This window comes from Triticum urartu, chromosome 5 (assembly GCF_003073215.2).
Source record: "Triticum urartu cultivar G1812 chromosome 5, Tu2.1, whole genome shotgun sequence".
NCBI classification, from domain to species: domain Eukaryota; kingdom Viridiplantae; phylum Streptophyta; class Magnoliopsida; order Poales; family Poaceae; genus Triticum; species Triticum urartu.
The window spans coordinates 445256269-445279912 of record NC_053026.1 but is presented as its reverse complement, the minus strand read 5'-3'; positions in this window follow the sequence as shown (position 1 = coordinate 445279912).

Below are 23644 nucleotides of genomic sequence, written 5' to 3'. Positions count from 1 at the left end.
TCCCTAGTATCCACTATGTTCTGAGATTGATGTTGCTATGACTTTGCTATGCTTAATGCTTGTCACTAAGGCCCGAGTGCCATGATTTCAGATCTGAACCTATTATGTTTTCATGAATATATGTGAGTTCTTGATCCTATCTTGCAAGTCTATAGTCACCTACTATGTGTTATGATCCGGCAACCCCGAAGTGACAATAGTCGGTACCACTCTCGGTGATGACCGTAGTTTGAGGAGTTCATGTATTCACTATGTGTTAATGCTTTTGTTCGGTACTCTATTAAAAGGAGGCCTTAATATCCCTTAGTTTCCAATAGGACCCCGCTGCCACGGGAGGGTAGGACAAAAGATGGCATGCAAGTTCTTTCCATAAGCACGTATGACTATATTCGGAATACATGCCTACATTACATTGATGAACTGGAGCTAGTTATGTGTCACCCTATGTTATGACTGTTACATGATAAACCACATCTGGCATATTTCTCTATCACCGATCCAATGCCTACGAGCTTTCCATATATCGTTCTTCGCTTATTTACTTTTCCGTTGCTATTGTTATCATCACTACAAAACACCAAAAATATTACTTTTTCTACCGTTACCTTTTGCCACTGTTACCACTACTATCATACTACTTTGCTACTAAATATTTTGCTACAGATATTAAGTTATCCAGGTGTGGTTGAATTGACAACTCAGCTGCTAATACTTGAGAATATTCTTTGGCTCCCCTTGTGTCGAATCAATAAATTTGGGTTGAATACTCTACCCTCGAAAACTGTTGCGATCCCCTATACTTGTGGGTTATCAAGCGCGTGGAAGCGGCACCGATTTGGCAGAGGAACGGCTTGATGTGGCGCTCTGAAGGCGGCGCCTGCGAGCCGCCTAGCAGGGCCGCGACCGCGTGGTGCGCCGGTGCCGCGTAGCGCGCAGTGAAGAGGTCGCGGAGCTCCTCCCAGGACGCCACCGTGGATCCTGGAAGGTTGAGCAGCCAGGCGCGCGGCTCGCCGGCGAGGGCCATGGGGAGCCGGTTGGCCATGACCTTGTCATCACCCCGGCTTCGAGGACGGCCTCCTCGTACGCCAGCAGGAAAGCTGACGGGTCTGCCGCGCCGTCGTAGCGTGGCGGCATCTCCGTCTTGAACTTGGGCGGCCACTGCACCTGCCGCAGAGCGGGGGCCAGGGCTCGGAGCCCCCTGGTCCCGTCATCAACGCTGGCCGTCGGAGTCGGGGGCAGGGCGCCTACCATGTGGGCGAAGCACGGTGTCGACGGAGCATAGATTGACAGACGAGAAGCTACGGCGCACCCCTACCTGGCGCGCCAAATGTCGGATCTAGGGTTCCGGCAGACCCTTAAGGTTCGAACACTGGGGTGCGCGCGAAGGCTTTCTCCCTATCGATCCACGCCCTAGCTCTCTAAGATCTTGCGGACGAACTTGACGAACTCACAACACAGAAAGACACGAGATTTATACTGGTTCGGGCCACCGTTGTGGTGTAATACCCTACTCCAGTGTGGTGGTGGTGGATTGCCTCTTGGGCTAATGATGAACAGTACAAGAGGAAGAACAGCCTCCTGAGGTCGAGGTGTTCTTGTGCTTAGTGTGCTTGTGTGGGTGAGATGATCCTGGATCTGCTCTCGACTTGCGATTGTGTCGATCCTCTGCCCTCCCCCACTGAGGTGGCTAGTTCTACTTATATAGGCCCTGGTCCTCTCCCCAAATATTGAGCGGGAAGGGAGCCAACAATGGCCAATTCGAAAGGGGGCAGCTAGTACAGGTTATCCTAACAAAAGGTGGTCTTCGCCTGCAAAAGGCTCTGGTGAGGACGCCGTCTTGGGCTCCATGGTGACCTCCGCCTTGCCGTCCTTCTGGTCTGGGCCTTGTTGAAACAATATGGAAACCTTTTCTTGATGCCTCGGTAGATTGACAGACTTGCAAAGATAACCAATCATACATAAAAGAATTCAGAGAAGATTCAAATATTGTTCATAGATAAACTTGATCATAAACCCACAATTCATCGGTCTCAACAAACACACCGCAAAAGAAGATTACATCGAATAGATCTCCACAAGAGAGGGGGAGAACTTTGTATTGAGATCCAAAAAGAGAGAATAAACCATCTAGCTAATAACTATGGACCCGTGGGTCTGAAGTAAACTACTCACACTTCATCGGAGAGGCTATGGTGTTGATGTAGAAGCCCTCCGTGGTCGATACCCTTTCCGGCGGAGCTCCGGAAAAGTCCCCAAGATGGGATCTCATGGATACAGAAAGTTACAGCGGTGTAATTAGTGTTTTGGCTCCATATCTGGTAGTTTGGGGGTACGTAGGTATATATAGGAGGAAGGAGTACGTCGGTGGAGCAACATGGACCCCACGATGGTGGAGGGCGCGCCTCGGGGATAAGCGCGCCCCCTACCTCATGCCTTCCTCGTTGATTGCTTGACGTAGGGTCTAAGTCCTCTGGATCATGTTCGTTCCAAAAATCACGTTCCCGACGGTTTCATTCCGTTTGGACTCCGTTTGATATTATTTTTCTGCGAAACTCTGAAATAGGCAAAAAAAAAATCAATTCTACGCTGGGCCTCCAGTTAATAGGTTTGTCCCAAAAATAATATAAATGTGTATAATAAAGCCCAGTAATGTCCAAAAGAGGATATAATATAGCATGGAACAATAAAAAATTATAGATACGTTGGGGACGCATCAAGCATCCCCAAGCTTAATTCCTACTCGTCCTCAAGTAGGTAAATGATAAAAACAAAAAAATTGATGTGGAATGCTACTTGGCATAATTTCAATGTAATTCTCTTAATTGTGGTATGAATATTCAGATCCGAAAGATTCAAGACAAAAGTTCAATATTGACATAGAAATAATAATACTTCAAGCATACTAACTAAGCAATTATGTCTCTTCAGAATAACATGTCCAAAGAAAGTTATCCCTACAAAATCATATAGTCTGGCTATGCTCCATCTTCACCACACAAAGTATTCAAATCATGCACAACCCCGATGACAAGCCAAGCAATTTTTTCATACTTTTGGTGTTCTCAAAATTTTTCAATCTTCACGCAATACATTAGCGTGAGCCATGGACATAGCACTATAGGTGGAATAGAATGGTGGTTGTGGAGAAGACAAAAAGGGAGATGATAGTCTCACATCAATTAGGCGTATCAACGGGCTATGGAGATGCCCATCAATAGATATCGATGTGAGTGAGTAGGGATTGCCATGCAACGGATGCACTAGAGCTATAAATGTATGAAAGCTCAACAAAAGAAACTAAGTGGGTGTGCATCCAACTTGCTTGCTCATGAAGACCTAGGGCATTTGAGGAAGCCCATCGTTGGAATATACAAGCCAAGTTTTATAATGAAAAATTCCCACTAGTATATGAAAGTGATAACATAGAAGACTCTCTATCATGAAGATCATGGTGATATTTTGAAGCACAAGTGTGGAAAAAATGGATAGTACTATTGCCCCTTTTATTTTTATTTTTTGGGGGGCCTTCTTTTTTTTGGCCTTTCTCTTTTTCTTGGGACAATACTCTATGAATGATGATCATCACACTTCTATTTGTTTACAACTCAATAATTACAACTCGATACTAGAACAAAGTATGACTCTATATGAATGCCTCCGGCGGTACACCGGGATAGCAATGATGCATGAGTGACTTATATGAAAGAATTATGAACGGTGGCTTTCCCACAACTAAAATGTCAACTACATGATCATGCGAAGCAATATGACAATGATGGAGTGTGTCATAGTAAACGGAACGGGGGTAAGTTGCATGGCAATATATCTCGGAATGGCTATGGAAATGCCATGATAGGTAGGTATGGTGGCTGTTTTGAGGAAGGTATATGGTGGGTGTATGATACCGGTGAAGGGTGCGCGGTATTAGAGAGGCCAGCAATGGTGGAAGGGTGAGAGTGCGTATAATCCATGGACTCAACATTAGTCATAAAGAACACACAAACTTATTGCAAAAATCTATTAGTTATCGAAGCAAAGTACTACGCGCATGATCCTAGGGGGATAGATTGGTAGGAAAAGATCATCGCTCGTCTCCGACCGCCACTCATAAGGAGGACAATCAATAAATACATCATGCTCCGACTTCTTAACATAACGGTTCACCATACGTGCATGCTACGGGAATCACAAACTTCAACACAAGCATTTCTCAAATTCACAACTACTCAACTAGCACGACTCTAATATCATCATCTCCATATCTCAAAACAATTATCAAGTTTCAAACTTCTCATAGTATTCAACACACTCATAAGAAACTTTTATTACTAATCTTGAATGCCTAACATAATTAAAGCAAATTACCATGCTGTTTTGTAGGAATCTCAAAATAATATAAGTGAAGCATGAGAGAACAATGGTTTCTATAAAACAAATCTACCAACGTGCTCTAAAATATATAAGTGAAGCACTAGAGCAAAAACTATATAACTCAAAAGATATTAGTGAAGCACATAGAGTATTCTAACAATTTCCGAATCATGAGTGTCTCTCTCAAAAAGGTGTGTGCAGCAATTATGATTGTGTAAAACTAACAAATAAATACTCAAATAATACAAGACGCTCCAAGCAAAACACATATCATGTGGTAAATAAAAATATAGCTCCAAGTAAAGTTACCGATAGAAGTAGACGAAAGAGGGGATGCCTTCCAGGGCATCCCCAAGCTTTGGCTTTTAGGTGTCCTTAGATTATCTTGGGGTACCATGGGCATCCCCAAGCTTAGGATGTTGCCACTCCTTGTTCCATAATCCATCAAATCTTTACCCAAAACTTGAAAACTTCACAACACAAAACTTAAAGTAGAAAATCTCATGAGCTCCGTTAGCGAAATAAAACAAAACACCACTTCAAGGTACTATAATGAACTCATTCTTTATTTATATTGGTGTTAAACCTACTGTATTCCAACTTCTCTATGGTTTATAAACTATTTTACTAGCCATAGATTCATCAAAATAAGCAAACAACACTTGAAAAACAGAATCTGTCAAAAACAGAACAGTCTGTAGTAATCTGTAGCTAACGCAAGATCTGGAACCCCAAAAATTCTAAAATAAATTGCTGGACGTGAGTAATTTATCTACTAATCATCTTCAAAAATAATTAACTAAATATAAATTTCCAAATAAAAATGGCAGCAGTTCTCGTGAGCACTAAAGTTTCTGTTTTTTTACAGCAAGATTAAAAAGACTTTCCCCAAGTCTTCCCAACGGTTCTACTTGGCACAAACACTAATTAAACAGAAAAACACAACCAAAACAGAGGCTAGATAAATTGTTTATTATTAAACAGGATCAAAAAGTAAGGAATAAAAATAAAATTGGGTTGCCTCCCAACAAGCGCTATCATTTAACGCCCTTAGCTAGGCATAAAAGCGAAGATAGATCTAGGTATTGCCATCTTTGGAAGGCAATCCATAACTGGCTCTCATAATAGATTCATATGGTAATTTAATTTTCTTTCTAGGGAAGTGTTCCATGCCTTTCCTTAACGGAAATTGAAATCTAATATTCCCTTCCTTCATATCAATAATTGCACCAATCGTTCTAAGGAAAGGTCTACCAAGAATAATAGGACATGAAGGATTGCAATCTATGTCAAGAACAATAAAATCCACGGGCACATAATTACTATTTGCAACAATAAGAAAATCATTAATTCTTCCCATAGGTTTCTTAATAGTGGAATCCGCAAGGTGCAAGTTTAAAGAGCAATCATCAAAATCACGGAAACCTAGCAAATCACACGAAGTCTTTGGAATCGTGGAAACACTAGCACCCAAATCACACAAAGCATAGCACTCATGATCTTTAATCTTAATTTTAATAGTAGGTTCCCACTCATCATAAAGTTTTCTAGGGATAGAAACTTCCAACTCAAGTTTTTCTTCATAAGATTGCATCAAAGCATCAACGATATGTTTGGTAAAGGCTTTATTTTGACTATAAGCATGAGGAGAATTTAGCACGGATTGCAACAAGGAAATACAATCTATCAAAGAGAAATTATCATAATTAAATTCCTTGAACTCCAAAATAGTGGGTTCATTAATATTTAAAGTTTTCACTTCTTCAATCCCACTTTCAACAATTTTAGCATCAAGATCTAAAGACTCCAAATTTTTGGAACGTCTTCTAGGTAAAGGTGGATCATATTCAGTCCCATCATTATCAAGATTCATATTAAAAAACAAAGATTTAATAGGGACACGTCAATAACTTTTAGATCTTCATCTTTATTATCATGGAAACTACAAGAACACGCTTTTATAAAGCAATCTTTCTTAGCACGCATCCTAGTGGTTCTTTCTTTGCACTCATCAATGGATATCCTCTTGGATTTTAGAGACTCATTGATATCATGCTTAGGAGGAATAGATCTAAGCTTCAAAGAATCAACATCAAGAGAAATTCTATCAACGTTCCTAGCCAACTCATCAATCTTAAGCAATTTTTCATCAATCAAAGCATTGAAATTCTTTTGCGAGGTAATAAATTTTTTAATATTAGATTCAAAATCAGAGGGTATCTTATTAAAATTTCCATAAGAATTGTTGTAGGAATTACCATAATTATTAGAGGAATTACTAGGATATGGCCTAGGATTAAAGTTTCCTCTATACACGTTGTTGCCAAAATTATTCCTACCAACAAAATTCACATCCAAAGATTCATTATTATTCTCAATCAAAGTAGACAAAGGCATATTATTAGGATCAGAAGAAACACTTTTATTAGCAAATAATTTCATAGTTCATCCATCTTACCACTCAAAACATTAATTTCTTGTATCGCATGCACTTTCTTATTAGTAGAGCTTTCAGTGTGCCATTGAGAATAATTAACCATAATATTATCTAGAAGTTTAGTGGCTTCTCCTAAAGTGATTTCCATAAAAGTGCCTCCCGCGGCCGAATCTAAAAGATTTCTAGAAGCAAAATTCAATCCAGCATAAAAAAATTGTATAATCATCCATAAATTCAAACCATGTGTAGGGCAATTATGTATCATTAATTTCATCCTGTCCCAAGCTTGTGCAACATGTTCATGATCAAGTTGCTTAAAATTCATAATATCGTTTCTAGGAGAGATGATCTTAGCGGGAGGAAAATACTTAGAGATCAAAGCATCTTTGCACTTATTCCATGAATCAATACTATTTTTAGGCAAAGACGAAAACCAAGCTTTAGCACGATCTCTAAGCGAAAAAGGAAATAGCTTCAATTTAACTATATCATTGTCCACTTCTTTCCTCTTTTGCATATCACAAAAATCAACGAAGTTGTTTAGATGGGTAGCGGCATCTTCACTAGGAAGGCCGGAAAATGGATCTTTCATGACAAGATTCAGCAAAGCAGCATTAATTTCACAAGATTCAGCATCAGTAAGAGGAGCAATCGGAGTGCTAATAAAATCATTGTTGTTGGTATTGGTAAAGTCACACAATTTGGTATTATCTTGAGCCATCATGACAAGCAAGCAATCTGACACACAAGCAAGCAAGAAACGAGCAAAAAGAGGCGAATAGAGAAAGAGAGGGAGGATGGAGAGTGTCGTGGAATTGTCACGACAGATGTCCTCTTGCAAGGACTTAATCGTGGAGCCATCGCAACTAGGAAGCTTAAAGGGGTTAATCGGGACAAAGGACATGCGAGGTTTATACTAGTTCAGCCCCTTGCGGTGAAGGAAGGCCTACGTCTAGTTGGGTTGGTATTGCTTGAGGTTTCGATGACCAGGGAGCGAGATACGCTATGCCTGGTTCTCGATTGGTTGTTTCTTGCCCTAAGCCGCCGGCGGGTCGTTCCCTTATATACACGGGTTGACGCCCTGCGGCCTACAGAGTCCCGGCCGGCTCATAAACAATGTCCGGCTCGGTGACTAGTTACCTCTACCTTATGTTACAAGTCATGCCATTACAGCGGTTTGTCTCTAGAGGCCTTAAGCTCTATGAACCGACATCCTCACACTGGGTCTTGGGCTTCCTTTACGATGAGTCTTCTTTGCATAACCCGGCCCCTCCTGGCCGGCTTACTCAAATAGTTATATCCCCAACATTAGGCCCCAGATTGATTTGGACCGGTTCATGTCAATCTTAAAATACCTTAAGAATCAGTCCTTCTGTCTTCTGTCCGTGAAAAGGTCATAACCCATTGTGACGTCATCTTCTGGATCCGGGTTAACCCACCGTGACATCATCTTTTAATTAAATCCTTATCTTATTTCATCATATCTTCAACGGATCTTTGCCTTAACTGACCATCCCGAAAATCGAGGCGTCGGGGTCGTTGTAAAATGATATTCCGTCTCCTCGTTTCTCGCGCCGTTTTGGTCGGCCCCTCCTTATAAATAGATGCGACCTAGGTCTTTTTCATTTCCTTCAGTCGTCTTCCTCCTCGCACCTCCTTCTTTGCTGCTCAAGCTCCGCCGCCGCCGCCGTCGACCCCCTCATCTTCACCGACTCAGGCCACTGCATCACCCTGATTCAGACCAGAAAATGACGGCGACCCTTCGCAGTTCTTCCACATCTGTGAGTTCCTCTTTTCCCCCTTCTCAGATCTGCATTGAAACCGTCTTGAGTTCATCGTCGTTCATCACCGCCCGACGCAAACCTCCATTAGTTCTCACCTCCAATGCTTTATTTAGATTATAAAAACAGCTTAGAACTGCTGCGGAAAATGTTTGTGCTTATCCTGTATGAGAACAGATCTCATTTCCCTTGTTTTGGAAGCCCTCCGCGAGTATATGAACTTCTCTCTACTGTTTTAGGTCTAGAAATATTTTCCTTTCCAGAGCATCGTTTGATCCAAAATAATGATTGCAACTTGTGAAACCTGTTTGTTCCACACTTAGCCAAAAAACTGCGTCTGTTGACTCTGTTTCAGCCATAGTAGTCCGTGTAGCCGGTTTAAGATAATACCGGCTGTCAGCACCGCTTGCCTCTGGCGACTTAAGAAAACCTTAATCATCTTTAATACCTGCATCTGTTAAACATTATCACATAGTTACCTATATGTCATTAGGCCCCTTCTTAAGCTGCCATCTTAAATAACCCAATAATGTTTATTCTTGGGGTTATAATAAACCGGAAAAATTTCCTTTATCTTGTTGTAGGCTTCAATTTACCCAATGGCACCCAAAGCTGTTAAACCTCCGGTTACCTGCAACTGGGTCCCATCCGTTGTTACAGAGAGCAAACTGTCCGAGTTTGTAAAATCTGGCCATCTGCCCAAGAAGGATGTCATGTCTTATCGTGCTCCTGAACCGTCTGAAGAGAAACCTCAACCCAAGGAAGGGGAGGTTATCATTTTTACCGATCACATGAGCCGGGAATTTGCTCCTCCCAGTTCAAAATTCTTTAGAGATGTTCTGCACTTCTTTGACTTAAGACCTCAAGACATCGGGCCCAATTCCGTGTCAAATATCTGCAACTTCCAAGTTTTCTGTGAGGTCTACCTTGGAGAAGAACCCAGCCTACTTTTGTTCAGGGAATTGTTCTATTTGAACCGGCAGAATGAGCGGGCCAACGGGCCTAGTCTGGAGCTTGGTGGCATATCGATTCAAAGGCGGAGAGACTGCCTGTTCCCTTATGCTGAATTGCTGAGTCATCCAAAGGACTGGAACCAGACATGGTTCTACTGCCAAGATACTTCTCCGGCTGGTGAAAACCCGCTGCCCGGCTTCCGTGCATTGCGCCTTGAACCTACTCACCCGCTGCCGGATAAGTTGACTGCTATTGAACGTCTGCCACTCACCCCCAAGATCAAGAAGATTAAAGCTCTTTTAGGGGATGGCTTAGATGGCATTGACCTGGTCCGAGTCTGGGTTGCTTGGAGAATAATTCCGTTAAGCCGCCGCCCCGGCTTAATGTGTAATTATTCAGGCGAGAAAGATGACCCTCAGCGTCATAGTCCTGACGACTTACCAGATGACGTAGTGGAAGCTACAACTCAGTCTTTGTTGAAAGAGGGCACAGTGAATAGTAACGCTTTCGGCTTACTACCTTTTTGCCAGAAGAACCCGGCCCCTGCAGTAAGTTTCCAGCCATCGGGTTATCTTTTTACCATGTTATACTCTATTCTTACGCATAACCCTTTATAACCTTTTACAGGCAAATGATAACTTCTAGAAAATCCAATATGATCATGAGGCGGCCAAGACAGCGAGGGCGGCCAAGAGGGCCGAAAGGAAAACCGCCAAACCCACCACTTCAAGGAAAAGGAAGCCAAGCGCTTCTGAGTTGTTTCAGCTTGATGATACTGATGATAATGAGGATGAGGTAACTTTTTAATTTCCCTTTCTCCTTTACCACTACTTTACTGATATTAACCTTCTTTCAGGGAGACACGGGCAACAGCCAACCCGTCGAAGAAGAGGTAATTATAATTTCCTCCGACTCCGAACTTCGGCCGCGTCAGAAAATTCAAAGAGTAACCCGGAAAGTCAGATTTTCACACCCTTTGGCTTACCAAGATCCTGACTTTCTTTTGAAGCAATAGCAATTTGAAAACCGGAGGCAGACTCGGACCAGCAAGGATGCAGAGCTATCCTCCGGCTTGCCTGACACAACCCGGAAACGTCGGATTGAGGTTATCTCCAATTTATACCCTTTTTTACCTTTGGCGGGTCTAATCCGTCAACCTCTCAATTCCTCTGACTCCAATTACCAGGATACCTCTCCTTCATCCGGCGAGTCTATGCAATCAAACATGCCGGCTTTTAAGACTGCCCCTGGGTAATATCAATTTATTCACCTTTTGTTTTTCTTTCTTCATGTTTCTTTACTTATTTCTCTGCTTTACCCACAACGTGCAGGTTAAGCCCAGGAAGAAAACCAAGAAAGATAAATCGGCCCGAACCCCTATGGTGACTGAACCGGAATAGGGTATAGCTGCTCCCAACTCTTCCACACATCAACCGCCGCCTGAGCCGGCTCAAGACATTGCAGCACCAACTTCTGACCCGCCTGCTGAAGATATTCTTGATGGTTCTGTTAACCCGGAGGCATCTAGCCCAGTCAAAACGGCTAACCTAGAAGTGGAATTTCTCAAGGCTCAATTCGTTGAGCCGGCCAGGCCCACCATCCTTGCGAAATGCTCGGCTAAAGAGGAGTTGCTAGAACGCCATAAGGCCAAGATGGATATCACCGACTATACTCATTTGAGTATTGGAGAGATCGTCTCGGGCTATATCAACCAGGTGCAAAGCAGCCGTGACCTGGAAATTGACATGGTGAAACAAATACAGCAAAAATCTGAGGTATGACTTATGCTTCCTTACTTTCAATCATACTTACTGTACCAGCCCCCAAGTCTATTGCTTATGAATAAATATGTTGTAGACTTAGAAAAACTGTTAGAGCTGCTTGCCCGGCTTACAGAAAAATATTTAAACCGGATGTAACACAATACCTTTAACTTGCGATACCCATTAGCCCCCAAGTGCCAAGTATCTTTGCTTGCAAAGTATTTGGGACTTAATATCCGGGACCGGCTTAATAATTTAGAAAGCTTCGGTATACATTAGCCCCCAAGTGTCAAGTATCTTTGCTTGCAAAGTTCTTGGGACTTAATATTATTTACCGTAATATTGACTACTATCCGGTGCAATGCAGGCCATCATAAGTCAATTTGAATCGGAGATTCTTGACCTGAAGAACCGTGTGGCAGCCCAGGAGATTGAAACTCAAAAGGCTAACTCCAAATTTGAATTCAGCGTCTCTGAACAAGAGAATCTGAAGAAAAATTTTGAGTCAGAGAAGAAAATTTGGACTGACGAAAAGGCCGGACTAGTGACCCGGGCCGAGACAGCAGAGGCGTCGCTGGCAAATGCAACAGCCGAACTGACCGGCTTACAACGCCAGATATCTCGGATGGTCTCAGCGATCTTTGGTAAGTTATCTTAAGCAAGCATTAAATATTGTAAATATTCCTTCAATTGTTACCTGAGGTTTACCTTATACTTACCAATACAGGCCCCAGGAGCACAAACCTCAAGCAGAATATGTTGATCAAATTGAAGGCGGTGTATACTCTAGTAGAGCAACTGTACATCGGGTCACAACGTGCCTTGGCCGTTGTATCCTTATCAAATGATGTGCCGTACCTCTTGCAAGATGTGTTACAACGCCTTGCTGTACTTCCTCAGCGGATTCAAGAGTTGAGACGAGCCCAAGCAAGAGCCGGAGCAATTGCCGCTTTGAGTCGGGCCAAAGCCTGGTTACCAGAGCTAGACCCGGCCGACATCGCTCTTGGGTATCCAAGTTTAAAGGAGGATGGCACTCCATTTGATGAAAAGGATTTCACCACCTGTGTGAGGGATATACGCCCTGTGGCCACTCAAATTGGAAACGACACTGACCTCACCAAGTGTCAGCCGGGTTATGACAAGGAGAATCGGAGAATCCCCACGCCGCATTATGACGATGTCAGCTTGATCCCTCCAATCCGTAAGCACACCTTTTCCCCTGAAGTCGACCCAGCCGGTTTAATAGATGATGAAGCTGAGTTTGAGGCCTTGAGTGGCATTGACTGGGACTCATCATCCTTCTAGGACAAAGCAGCCGGCGGAGAGGCGGAGAAGGATAACCCGGAAGCTTCAAGTCAACCCCAAGAGTAGATTGCCAGGCGCCACCTGCTTATGTCGTTGTAGAAAAACAATGCCACATCATTCAGACTCGGGGAGTCTTGTAACAGAGTAGAAAATACTTTGAGTTTTGCTATGCCTTTGCGCACGCTTATGGCCCTTAATACTTGCATAAGCCGCCGTCACTATGCACTTTGTAGTTTATATGAATCTGTTATGTCCTTTGTAGAAATGTCTTGCATTGCCCTGTCATGCTTACAGCTGCTTTTCCGGCTTATATAAGCCAACCCCTGAGGGTAAGTTTAACTCCTGAAAATTGGCACATAAAAGTTCTCCTGGTACTTAACAACCTGATGTAACCAGTATTAATCCTGGAGGATTGCAATGTATTCCATTGTATTTTCAAGAGGGTCACAAGATATTCAATGTTGATACTTGTAAAATATGATGAACAAAATTCAAGGGTTTCTGATTTGAATACGATCAGTGAACCGTTCCAAAGGGGTTGAGCTAAGATTCGGATACGATCTGTTAGCCCCCAGTGGCTGTGGAGATGCCGATCAAGTGGGTATCGACAGCTATGTTCTCTTTGGTTCGAATACGACCTATGTTTGAACAGGAAGCCCCCAAGTGACCATAAGAGTTGTTTAATGATGCTGATTCGAATACGATCCACGTCAAACCCAAAGGGGTTAAGATATGATTCAAATATGATCAAGAAGCCCCCAAGTGAGTTTGGCAGTATGCCGATCAAGTGGGTATCGACAGCTATGTTCTCTTTGGTTTGAATACGACCTATGTTTGAACAGGAAGCCCCCAAATGATCACGGCTAGATTCAGATATGATCATAAGCCGGACCAAAGGAAAGCCGGATTCAGATATGATCCGCTTTTCCTTGGTTATCTCCACCATCTGACAAAGAAAACACATAAACCTTTTTGGGAGTGGAAAAAAGGACAGAGGTCCTGCTTTATTGCTTTATGTAATATACATCGTATAAGTATATACACATTAGAGCTGATGGCTCAAGTATAATAAGGCCGAAGATGAGCGATATTCCACGGCCGACGGGTCTCCTCCTCCGACTTACGTGAGTCTTTATGCTCCCGAACATCGATAAGGTAGTATGATCCGTTGTTCAGATTCTTGCTGACCACAAAGGGTCCTTCCCAAGGAGGGGATAGCTTGTGCATGTCAGATTGATCCTGGATGAGTCAGAATACTAAGTCGCCTTCCTGAAAGGTTCTGGACCTAACCCGGCGGTTGTGGTAGCGGTGCAGGTCTTGCTGGTAAATCGCCGAGCGGGCTATTGGCAAGTCTCGCTCTTCATCCAACAGGTCAAGTGCATCTTGCCGAGCTTTTTCATTGTCTTCCTCAACATAAGCCGCCACACGGGGTGAGTCATGATGGATGTCACTTGGTAGGACCGCCTCTGCTCCATACACCATAAAGAAAGGCGTGTAACCCGTAGATCTGATAGGTGTAGTATTGATGCTCCAAAGTACAGAAGGTAACTCCTTCACCCAACAACCCGGCGTCTGCTGCAAAGGGACCAAGAGCCGGGGCTTGATACCCCTCAAGATTTCTTGATTAGCTCGTTCTGCTTGACCATTGGATTGAGGGTGAGCCACAGCTGAAACGTCAAGCCGGATATGCTCTCGTTGACAAAACTCTTCCATAGCTCCTTTGGAGAGGTTAGTGCCATTATCAGTTATAATGCTGTGTGGAAAACCAAAGCGAAAAATCACCGTTTTCATAAACTGGACCGTCGTGGCTGCATCACACTTACTGACTGGCTCCGCCTCCACCCACTTTGTGAACTTGTCAACCGACACCAAGAGGTGCGTCTTTTTATCCTTAGACCTTTTGAAAGGCCCGACCATATCAAGCCCCCAGACTGCAAATGGCCAAGTAATTGGAATCATCCTCAATTCTTGAGCCGGCACATGGGCTCGTTGTGAGAATTTCTGACATCCGTCACATTTACTGACCAGGTCTTCTGCATCAGCATGAGCCGTCAGCCAATAAAACCCATGACGGAAAGCTTTGGCCACAAGAGATTTTGAGCCGGCATGATGACCACAATCGCCTTCATGAATCTCACGAAGGATCTCCTGACCCTCTGTAGGTGACACGCAACGTTGAAATGCTCCAGTGACGCTGTAGTGATGTAACTCGCCATTGACAATTGTCATGGACTTGGACCCCCGGGCGATTTGTCTTGCCAAGGTCTCATCTTCAGGCAACTCTCCCCGGGTCATGTAAGCCAAATAAGGCACTGTCCAATCCGGGATAACGTGGAGAGCCGCCACCAGCTGTGCCTCCGGGTCTGGTACTGCCAGATCTTCCTCTGTAGGTAACTTAACAGAAGGATTATGCAAAACATCAAGAAAGGTGTTAGGCGGCACCAGCTTACGATGAGACCCCAACCGGCTTAAGGCATCAGCCGCCTCATTCTTCCTTCGATCAATGTGTTCCACCACATAACCCTTAAAATGTCCAGCCACAGCATCGACTTCATGACGTTAAGCCGCCATAAGGGGATCTTTAGAGTCCCACTTGCCTGACACCTGTTGAGCCACAAGGTCTGAGTCTCCCAAGCATCTTACCCGGCTCAAGTTCATCTCCTTGGCCATCTGGAGACCATGGAGTAGGGCCTCGTACTCAGCTGCATTGTTAGTACAAGGAAACATAAGCCGGAGCACATAACAAAATTTGTCACCTCGAGGGGACGTTAACACGACTCCAGCCCCCGAGCCTTCCAACTGTCTGGACCCATCAAAGTGAATAGTCCAATAAGTGTTATCGGGCTTCTCCTTAGGTGCCTGTAGCTCTGTCCAGTCATTGATGAAATCCACCAAAGCTTGAGACTTAATGGCAGTGCGTGGTATGTATTTCAGACCATGATGCCCGAGCTCGATGGCCCACTTGGCGACTCGTCCTGTAGCCTCTCTGTTCTGAATAATGTCTCCCAAGGGGGCAGAACTTACCACAGTGATAGGGTGACCTTGGAAGTATTGCTTCAGCTTCCGGCTTGCCATGAACACCCCGTAAACAAGTTTCTGCCAATGAGGATATCTTTGTTTTGACTCGATGAGTACTTCACTGACATAATAAACCGGCCGTTGAACCGGATGTTCCTTACTAGCCTCCTGGCGCTCTACCACAATTGCCACACTGACGGCTCGTGAATTAGCAGCCACATATAACAGCAAAGGCTCTTTGTCAATGGGAGCTGCAAGAAGTGGCGGCTCAGATAACTGCCTCTTCAAATCCTCAAAAGCAGCATTAGCAGCATTACTCCAGACAAAGGTGTCTGCCTTCTTCATAAGTTGGTACAGCGGTAGGGCCTTCTCACCTAACCGGCTTATGAACCGGCTTAAAGCGGCAACACGACCCGCCAGTCGCTGAACATCATTGATACATGCCGGTTTAGCCAAAGAAGTGATTGCCTTAATCTTCTCCGGATTAGCCTCCATGCCCCTGTTTGAGACCAAGAATCCCAAAAGCTTGCCTGCAGGCACACCAAATACACACTTCTCCGGGTTAAGCATCATTTTGTAAACCCAGAGATTGTCAAAGGTTTCTCTAAGATCAGATATCAAAGTTTCCGCCTCTCTTGATTTCACCACTATGTCATCCACATAAGCATGAACATTGCGTCCAATATGATTGTGGAGACAATTCTGTACACACCGTTGATAAGTCGCCTAGGCACTATTGAGCCCAAAAGGCATAGACACATAGCAGAAGGCTCCAAACGGAGTGATGAAAGCCGTCTTCTCCTGGTCCTTAACTGCCATCTTGATCTGATGATAACCAGAGTAAGCATCCAAAAAGCTCAAACGCGCACAACCCGCCGTAGCATCAATGATTTGATCAATACGGGGGAGAGCGAAAGGATCAGCCGGGATAGGATTCATTCAACTCCTCCGCCCTGGTTAGCTCCGCCTCGTCAAACCGGAGCCCGAGTTACAGTAGACACATGGAGTCAGAGGCCTTGTCAAGTAGCGCTCAGCGCCGGAACCAACTGCGTATCCCTTGAGCCCTTCGAAGCTGCCCTTCAAGAACTCAAATCCACCGTGCGCTAGCCCCACGGTGGGCGCCAACTGTCGTGGAATTGTCACGGCAGATGTCCTCTTGCAAGGACTTAATCGTGGAGCCATCGCAACTAGGAAGCTTAAAAGGGTTAATCGGGACAAAGGACACGCGAGGTTTATACTAGTTCAGCCCCTTGCGGTGAAGGAAGGCCTACGTCTAGTTGGATTGGTATTGCTTGAGGTTTCGATGACCAGGGAGCGAGATACGCTATGCCCGGTTCTTGATTGGTTGTTTCTTGCCCTAAGCCGCCGGCGGGTCGTTCCCTTATATACACGGGTTGACGCCCTGCGGCCTACAGAGTCCCGGCCGGCTCATAAACAGTGTCCGGCTCGGTGACTAGTTACCTCTACCTTATGTTACAAGTCATGCCATTACAGCGGTTTGTCTCTAGAGGCCTTAAGCTCTATGAACCGCCATCCTCACGCTGGGTCTTGGGCTTCCTTTATGATGAGTCTTCTTTGCATAACCCGACCCCTCCTGGCCGGCTTACTCAAATAGGCCGGAAAATGGATCTTTCATGACAAGATTCAGCAAAGCAGCATTAATATCACAAGAAACAGCATCGGTAAGAGGAGCAATCGGAGTGCTAATAAAATCATTGTTGTTGGTATTGGTAAAGTCACACAATTTGGTATTATCTTGAGCCATCATGACAAGCAAGCAATCTGACACACAAGCAAACAAGAAACGAGCAAAAAGAGGCGAATAGAGAAAGAGAGGGAGGATGGAGAGAGAGGGCGAATAAAATGGCAAGGGTGAAGTGGGGGGAGAGGAAAACGAGAGGCGAATGGCAAATAATGTAATGCGGGAGATAAGTGTTTGTGATGGGTACTTGGTATGTTGACTTTTGCGTAGACTCCCCGGCAACGGCGCCAGAAATCCTTCTTGCTACCTCTTGAGCACTGCGTTGGTTTTCCCTTGAAGAGGAAAGGGTGATGTAGTAGAGCAGCGTAAGTATTTCCCTCGGTGTTTGAGAACCAAGGTATCAATCTAGTAGGAGGCCACGCACGAGTCCCTCGCACCTACACAAATAAATAAACTCCTCGCAACCAACGTGATAAAGGGGTTGTCAATCCCTTCACGGTCACCTACGAGGGTGAGATCTAATAGATATGATAAGATAATATTTTTGGTATTTTTTATGATAAAGAGAAATAAATATGCAAGTAAAATAAATGGAAAAGGAAGATTAATATGATGGAAAATAGACTCAGGGGGCCATAGGTTTCACTAGAGGCTTCTCTCGAGAGCATAAGTATTACGATGGGTGAACAAATTACTGTTGAGGAATTGGTAGAATTGACCATAGTTATGAGAATATCTAGGTATGATCATGTATATAGGCATCATGTCCAAGACAAGTAGACCGACTCCTGCCTGCATCTACTACTATTACTCCACACATCGACCGCTATCCAGCATGCATCTAGAGTATTAAGTTCAAGAGAACAGAGTAACGCTTTAACCAAGATGACATGATGTAGAGGGATAAACTCATGCAATTTGATATAAACCCCATCTTGTTATCCTTGATGGAAACAATACAATACGTGCCTTGCTGCCCCTACTGTCACTGGGAAAGGACACCGTAAGATTGAACCCAAAGCTAAGCACTTCTCCCATTGCAAGAAAGATCAATCTAGTAGGCCAAACCAAACTGATAATTCAAAGAGACTTGCAAAGATAACCAATCATACATAAAATAATTCAGAGAAGATTCAGATATTGTTCATAGATAAACTTGATCATAAACCCACAATTCATCGGTCTCAACAAACACACCGCAAAAGAAGATTACATCGAATAGACCTCCACAAGAGAGGGGGAGAACTTTGTATTGAGATCCAAAAAGAGAGAATAAGCCATCTAGCTAATAACTATGGACCCGTAGGTCTGAAGTAAACTACTCACACTTCATCGGAGAGGCTATGTTGTTGATGTAGAAGCCCTCTGTGATTGATACCCCCTCCGGCGGAGCTCCGGAAAAGGCCCCAAGATGGGATCTCGTGGATACAGAAAGTTATGGCAGTGGAATTAGTGTTTTGGCTCCGTATCTGGTAGTTTGGGGGTACGTAGGTATATATAGGAGGAAGGAGTACATCGGTGGAGCAATGTGGGCCCCACGAGGGTGGAGGGCGCGCCTGGGGGGGTAGGCGCGCACCCCTACCTCATGCCTTCCTCGTTGATTGCTTGATGTAGGGTCCAAGTCTGCTAGATCATGTTCGTTCCGAAAATCACGTTCCCGAAGGTTTCATTCCGTTTGGACTCCGTTTGATATTCTTTTTCTGTGAAACTCTGAAATAGGCAAAAAACAGCAATTCTGGGCTGGGCCTCCGGTTAATAGGTTAGTCCCAAAAATAATATAAAATTGTATAATAAAGCCCAATAATGTCCAAAACAGGATATAATATAGCATGGAACAATCAAAAATTATAGATACATTGGAGACGTATCATCTAGCTAGTCGCTTCCCAGTCTCTTTCTAGCCTTCACTTGTACTAAGCGGGAATACTGCTTATGCATCCAATTCCATAAACACCAAAGTTATTCCATATGAGTCCACCATACCTTCCTATACACGGTATCTACCTGCCGTTCCAAGTAAATTTGTATGTGCCAAACTCTAAACCTTCAAATAAACATTCTGTTTTGTATGCTTGAATAGCTCATGTATCAACTAGGGTTGTCTGTATCCTCCATGCTAGGTGGGTTATTTTCTCAAGAGGAGTGGACTCCGCTCCTCACTCACGAGAAAATGGCTGGTCCCCGGGATGCCCAGTCCCATGCTCAAATCAAATCAAAATAATTACAAACAAAACTCCCCCAGGATTGTTGTTAGTTGGAGGCACCTGTTGTTTCTGGCAACCCATGGATTGATGCTTGTTGGTGGTGGGGGAGTATAAACTTTACCATTCTGCTTGGGAACCGCCTATAATGTGTGTAGCATGGAAGATATCGAGATCTCTCGGTTGTTATGTTGACAATGAAAGTATACCACTCAAAATATTATTCGGCTCTATTTCAAAATCAAGCTCTAGCACCTCTACAAATCCCTGCTTTCCTCTCCGAAGGGCCTATCTATTTACCTTTATGTTGAGTCATCATCCTCTTATTAAAAAGCATCAGTTGGAGAGCACCACTGTCATTTGCATGTATTATCGTTAGCTTACATTGAGTATGACTTGACTGGATCTCTTTTACCATGAATTACAATGTCTAGTCAGTCCTTGATCTTTAAAGGTGCTCTGCATTTATGTTTTGCGGTCTCAGATAGGGCTAGCTAGATACCATCTTGTTATATCATATTATGATTGTTTTGAGAAAGTGTTGTCATCCGAGATTTATTATTATTGCTCGCTAGTTGATTATGCCATTGATATGAGTAAACATGGGACCAAAATGTTATTGTGAATATGGTTAGTTCATAATCTTTGCTGAAAACTTGAATGCTGGCTTTACATATTTACAACAACAAGAGCAAACAGAGTTTGTAAAAGTTTTTCTTTATCAACTGAATTGCTTGAGGACAAGCAAAGGCTTAAGCTTGGGGGAGTTGATACGGCTCCGTCGTATATACTTTTCCAAACACTTTTGCCCTTGTTTTGGACTCTAACTTGCAAGATTTGAATGGAACTAACCCGGACTGACGCAGTTTTCAGCAGAATTGCCATGGTGTTATTTTTGTGCATAAATAAAAGTTCTCGGAATGGCCTGAAAATCAACAGATATTATATTTGGAATATATAAAAAATACCGGCGAAAGAATCAACGTCAGGGGGCCCACACCCTGTCCACGAGGGTGGGGGCGTGCCCCCTGCCTCGTGGGCCCCCTGACGCTCCACCGACCTCAACTCCAACTCCATATATTCGTGTTAAGGGGAAAAATAAGAGAGAAGGATTCATCACGTTTTACGATAAGGAGCCTCCGCCAAGCCCTAAACTCTCTCAGGAGGGCTGATCTGGAGTCCGTTCGATGCTCCGGAGAGGGGAATCCGTCGCCATCGTCATCATCAACCTTCCTCCATCACGAATTTCATGATGCTCACCGCCGTGCGTGAGTAATTCCATCGTAGGCTTGCTGGACGGTGATGGGTTGGATGAGATTTATCATGTAGTCGAGTTAGTTTTGTTAGGGTTTAATCCCTAGTATCCACTATGTTCTGAGATTGATGTTGCTATGACTTTGCTTTACTTAATGCTTGTCTCTAGGGCCCGAGTGCCATGATTTCAGATCTGAACCTATTATCTTTTCATGAATATATGTGAGTTCTTGATCCTATCTTGCAAGTCTATAGTCACCTATTATGTGTTCTGATCCATTAACCCCGAAGTGACAATAATCGGGATACTTACCAGTGATCACCGTAGTTTGAGGAGTTCATGTATTCACTAAGTGTTAATGCTTTGGTCCGGTACTCTATCAAAAGGAGGCCTTATTATCCCTTAGTTTCCGATACGACCCCGCTGCCACGGGAGGGTAGGACAAAAGATGTCATGCAAGTTCTTTTCCATAAGCATGTATGACTATATTCGGAATACATGCCTACATTACATTGATGAACTTGAGCTAGTTCTCTGTCACCCTATGTTATAACTGTTGCATGATTGATCGCATCCGACGTAATTATCCATCACTGATCCATTGCCTATGAGCTTTTCATATATTGTTCTTCTCTTATTTACTTTTCTGTTTCTACAATTACAATCACTATAAGACCAAAAATATTACTTTTGCCACCGTTACCACTACTATCATATTACTTTTCTACTAAACACTTTGCTGCAGATATTAAATTTCCAGGTGTGGTTGAATTGACAACTCACCTGCTAATACTTGAGAATATTCTTTGGCTCCCCTTGTGTCGTATCAATAAATTTGGGTTGAATACTCTACCCTCGAAAACTGTTGCGATCCCCTATACTTGTGGGTTATCAGTCCGCATCATTGCTACTATCATCTTTCAACATAGTTTTTCTCTAGGAACATATCAAAAAATAAACGGCGAGATACATCGCGAGCTATTGATCTACAACATAGTTATTCAAATACTATCAGGACTAAGTTCATGATAAATTAAAGTTCAATTAACCATATTACTTAAGAACTCCCACTTAGATAGACATCCCTCTAGTCATCTAAATGATCACGTGGTCCAAATCAACTATACCATGTCCGATCATCATGTGAGATGGAGTAGTTTTCAATGGTGAACACTACTATGTTGATCATATCTACTATATGATACGCTCAACCTTTCGGTCTCCAGTGTTTCGAGGCCATATCTGAATATCCTAGGCTCGTCACGTTTAACCCGAGTATTCTGTGTGTGCAAAACTGGCTTGCACCCGTTGTATGTGAACGTAGAGCTTATCACACCCGATCATCATGTGGTGTCTCGGCACGACGAACTGTAGCAACGGTGCATACTCAGGGTGAACACTTATACCTTGAAATTCAGTGAGAGATCATCTTATAATGCTATCGTCAAACTAAGCAAAATAAGATGCATAAAGGATAGACATCACATGCAATCAATATAAGTGATATGATATGGCCATCATCATCTTCTGCCTTTGGTCTCCATCTCCAAAGCACCGTAATGATCACCATCGTCACCGACTTGACACCTTGATGTTCATCGAAGCACCGTTGTCATCTCGCCAACTAATGCTTCTACGACTATCGCTACCGCTTAGTGATAAAGTAAAGAAATTACATGGTGATTGCATTTCATACAATAAAGCGACAACCATATGGCTCCTGCCAGTTGCCGATAACTGTGTTACAAAACATGATCATCTCATACAATAAAATTTAGCATCATGTCTTGACCATATCACATCACAACATGCCCTGCAAAAACAAGTTAGACGTCTGCTACTTTGTTGTTGCAAGTTTTACGTGGCTACTACGGGCTGAGCAAGAACCGTTCTTACCTACGCATCAAAAACCACAACGCGGTATAGTGATTGCTTTTTGATCTTCAGAAAGAGCCATGTTCATTGAATCCGATTCAACTAAAGTTGGAGAAACTGACACCCACCAGCCACCTGTGTGCGAAGCACGTCGGTAGAACCAGTCTCGCGTAGGCGTACGCGTAATGTCTGTCTGGGCCACTTCATCCAACAATACCGCCGAATCAAGAATCAACTAGTGACGACAAGCAATATGTATATACCCACGCCCACAACTCCTTTGTGTTCTCGTGCATATAACATCTACGCATAAACCTGGCTCGGATGCCACTGTTGGGGAACGCAGTAATTTCAAACATTTTCCTACGCACACGCAAGATCATGGTGATGCATAGCAATGATAGGGGAGAGTGTTGTCCGCGTACCCTCGTAGACCGTAAGCGGAAGCGTTATGACAACGCGGTTGATGTAGTCGTACGTCTTCATGATCGACCAATCCTAGTACCGAAAGTACGGCACCTCCGCGACCTGCACAGTTTGGCTTGATGACGTCCCACGAACTCATGATCCAGCAGAGTCACGAGGGAGAGCTTCGTCAACACGACAGCGTGATGACGGTGATGATGATGCTACCGGAACAGGGCTTTGCCTAAGCACCGCTACGATATGACCGAGGTGGATTATGGTGGAGGGGAGCACCGCACATGGCTAAGAGATCAATGATCAACTTCTGTGTCTATGGGGTGCCCCCATCCCCCGTATATAAAGGAGTGGAGGAGGGGGAGGTCCGGCCCTCAATGGCGCACCCGGGAGGAGTTCTACTCCCTCCGAGAGTAGGATTCCCCCCTTCCCTAGTTGGACTAGGAGAGAAGGAATGGGGAGAGAGGGAGGAAGGAAAGGGGGCGCCGCCCCCCTTCCTAGTCCAATTCGGACCAGAGGGGGAGGGGGCGCGCGGCCTGCCCTGGCTGCCTCTCTCTCTCTC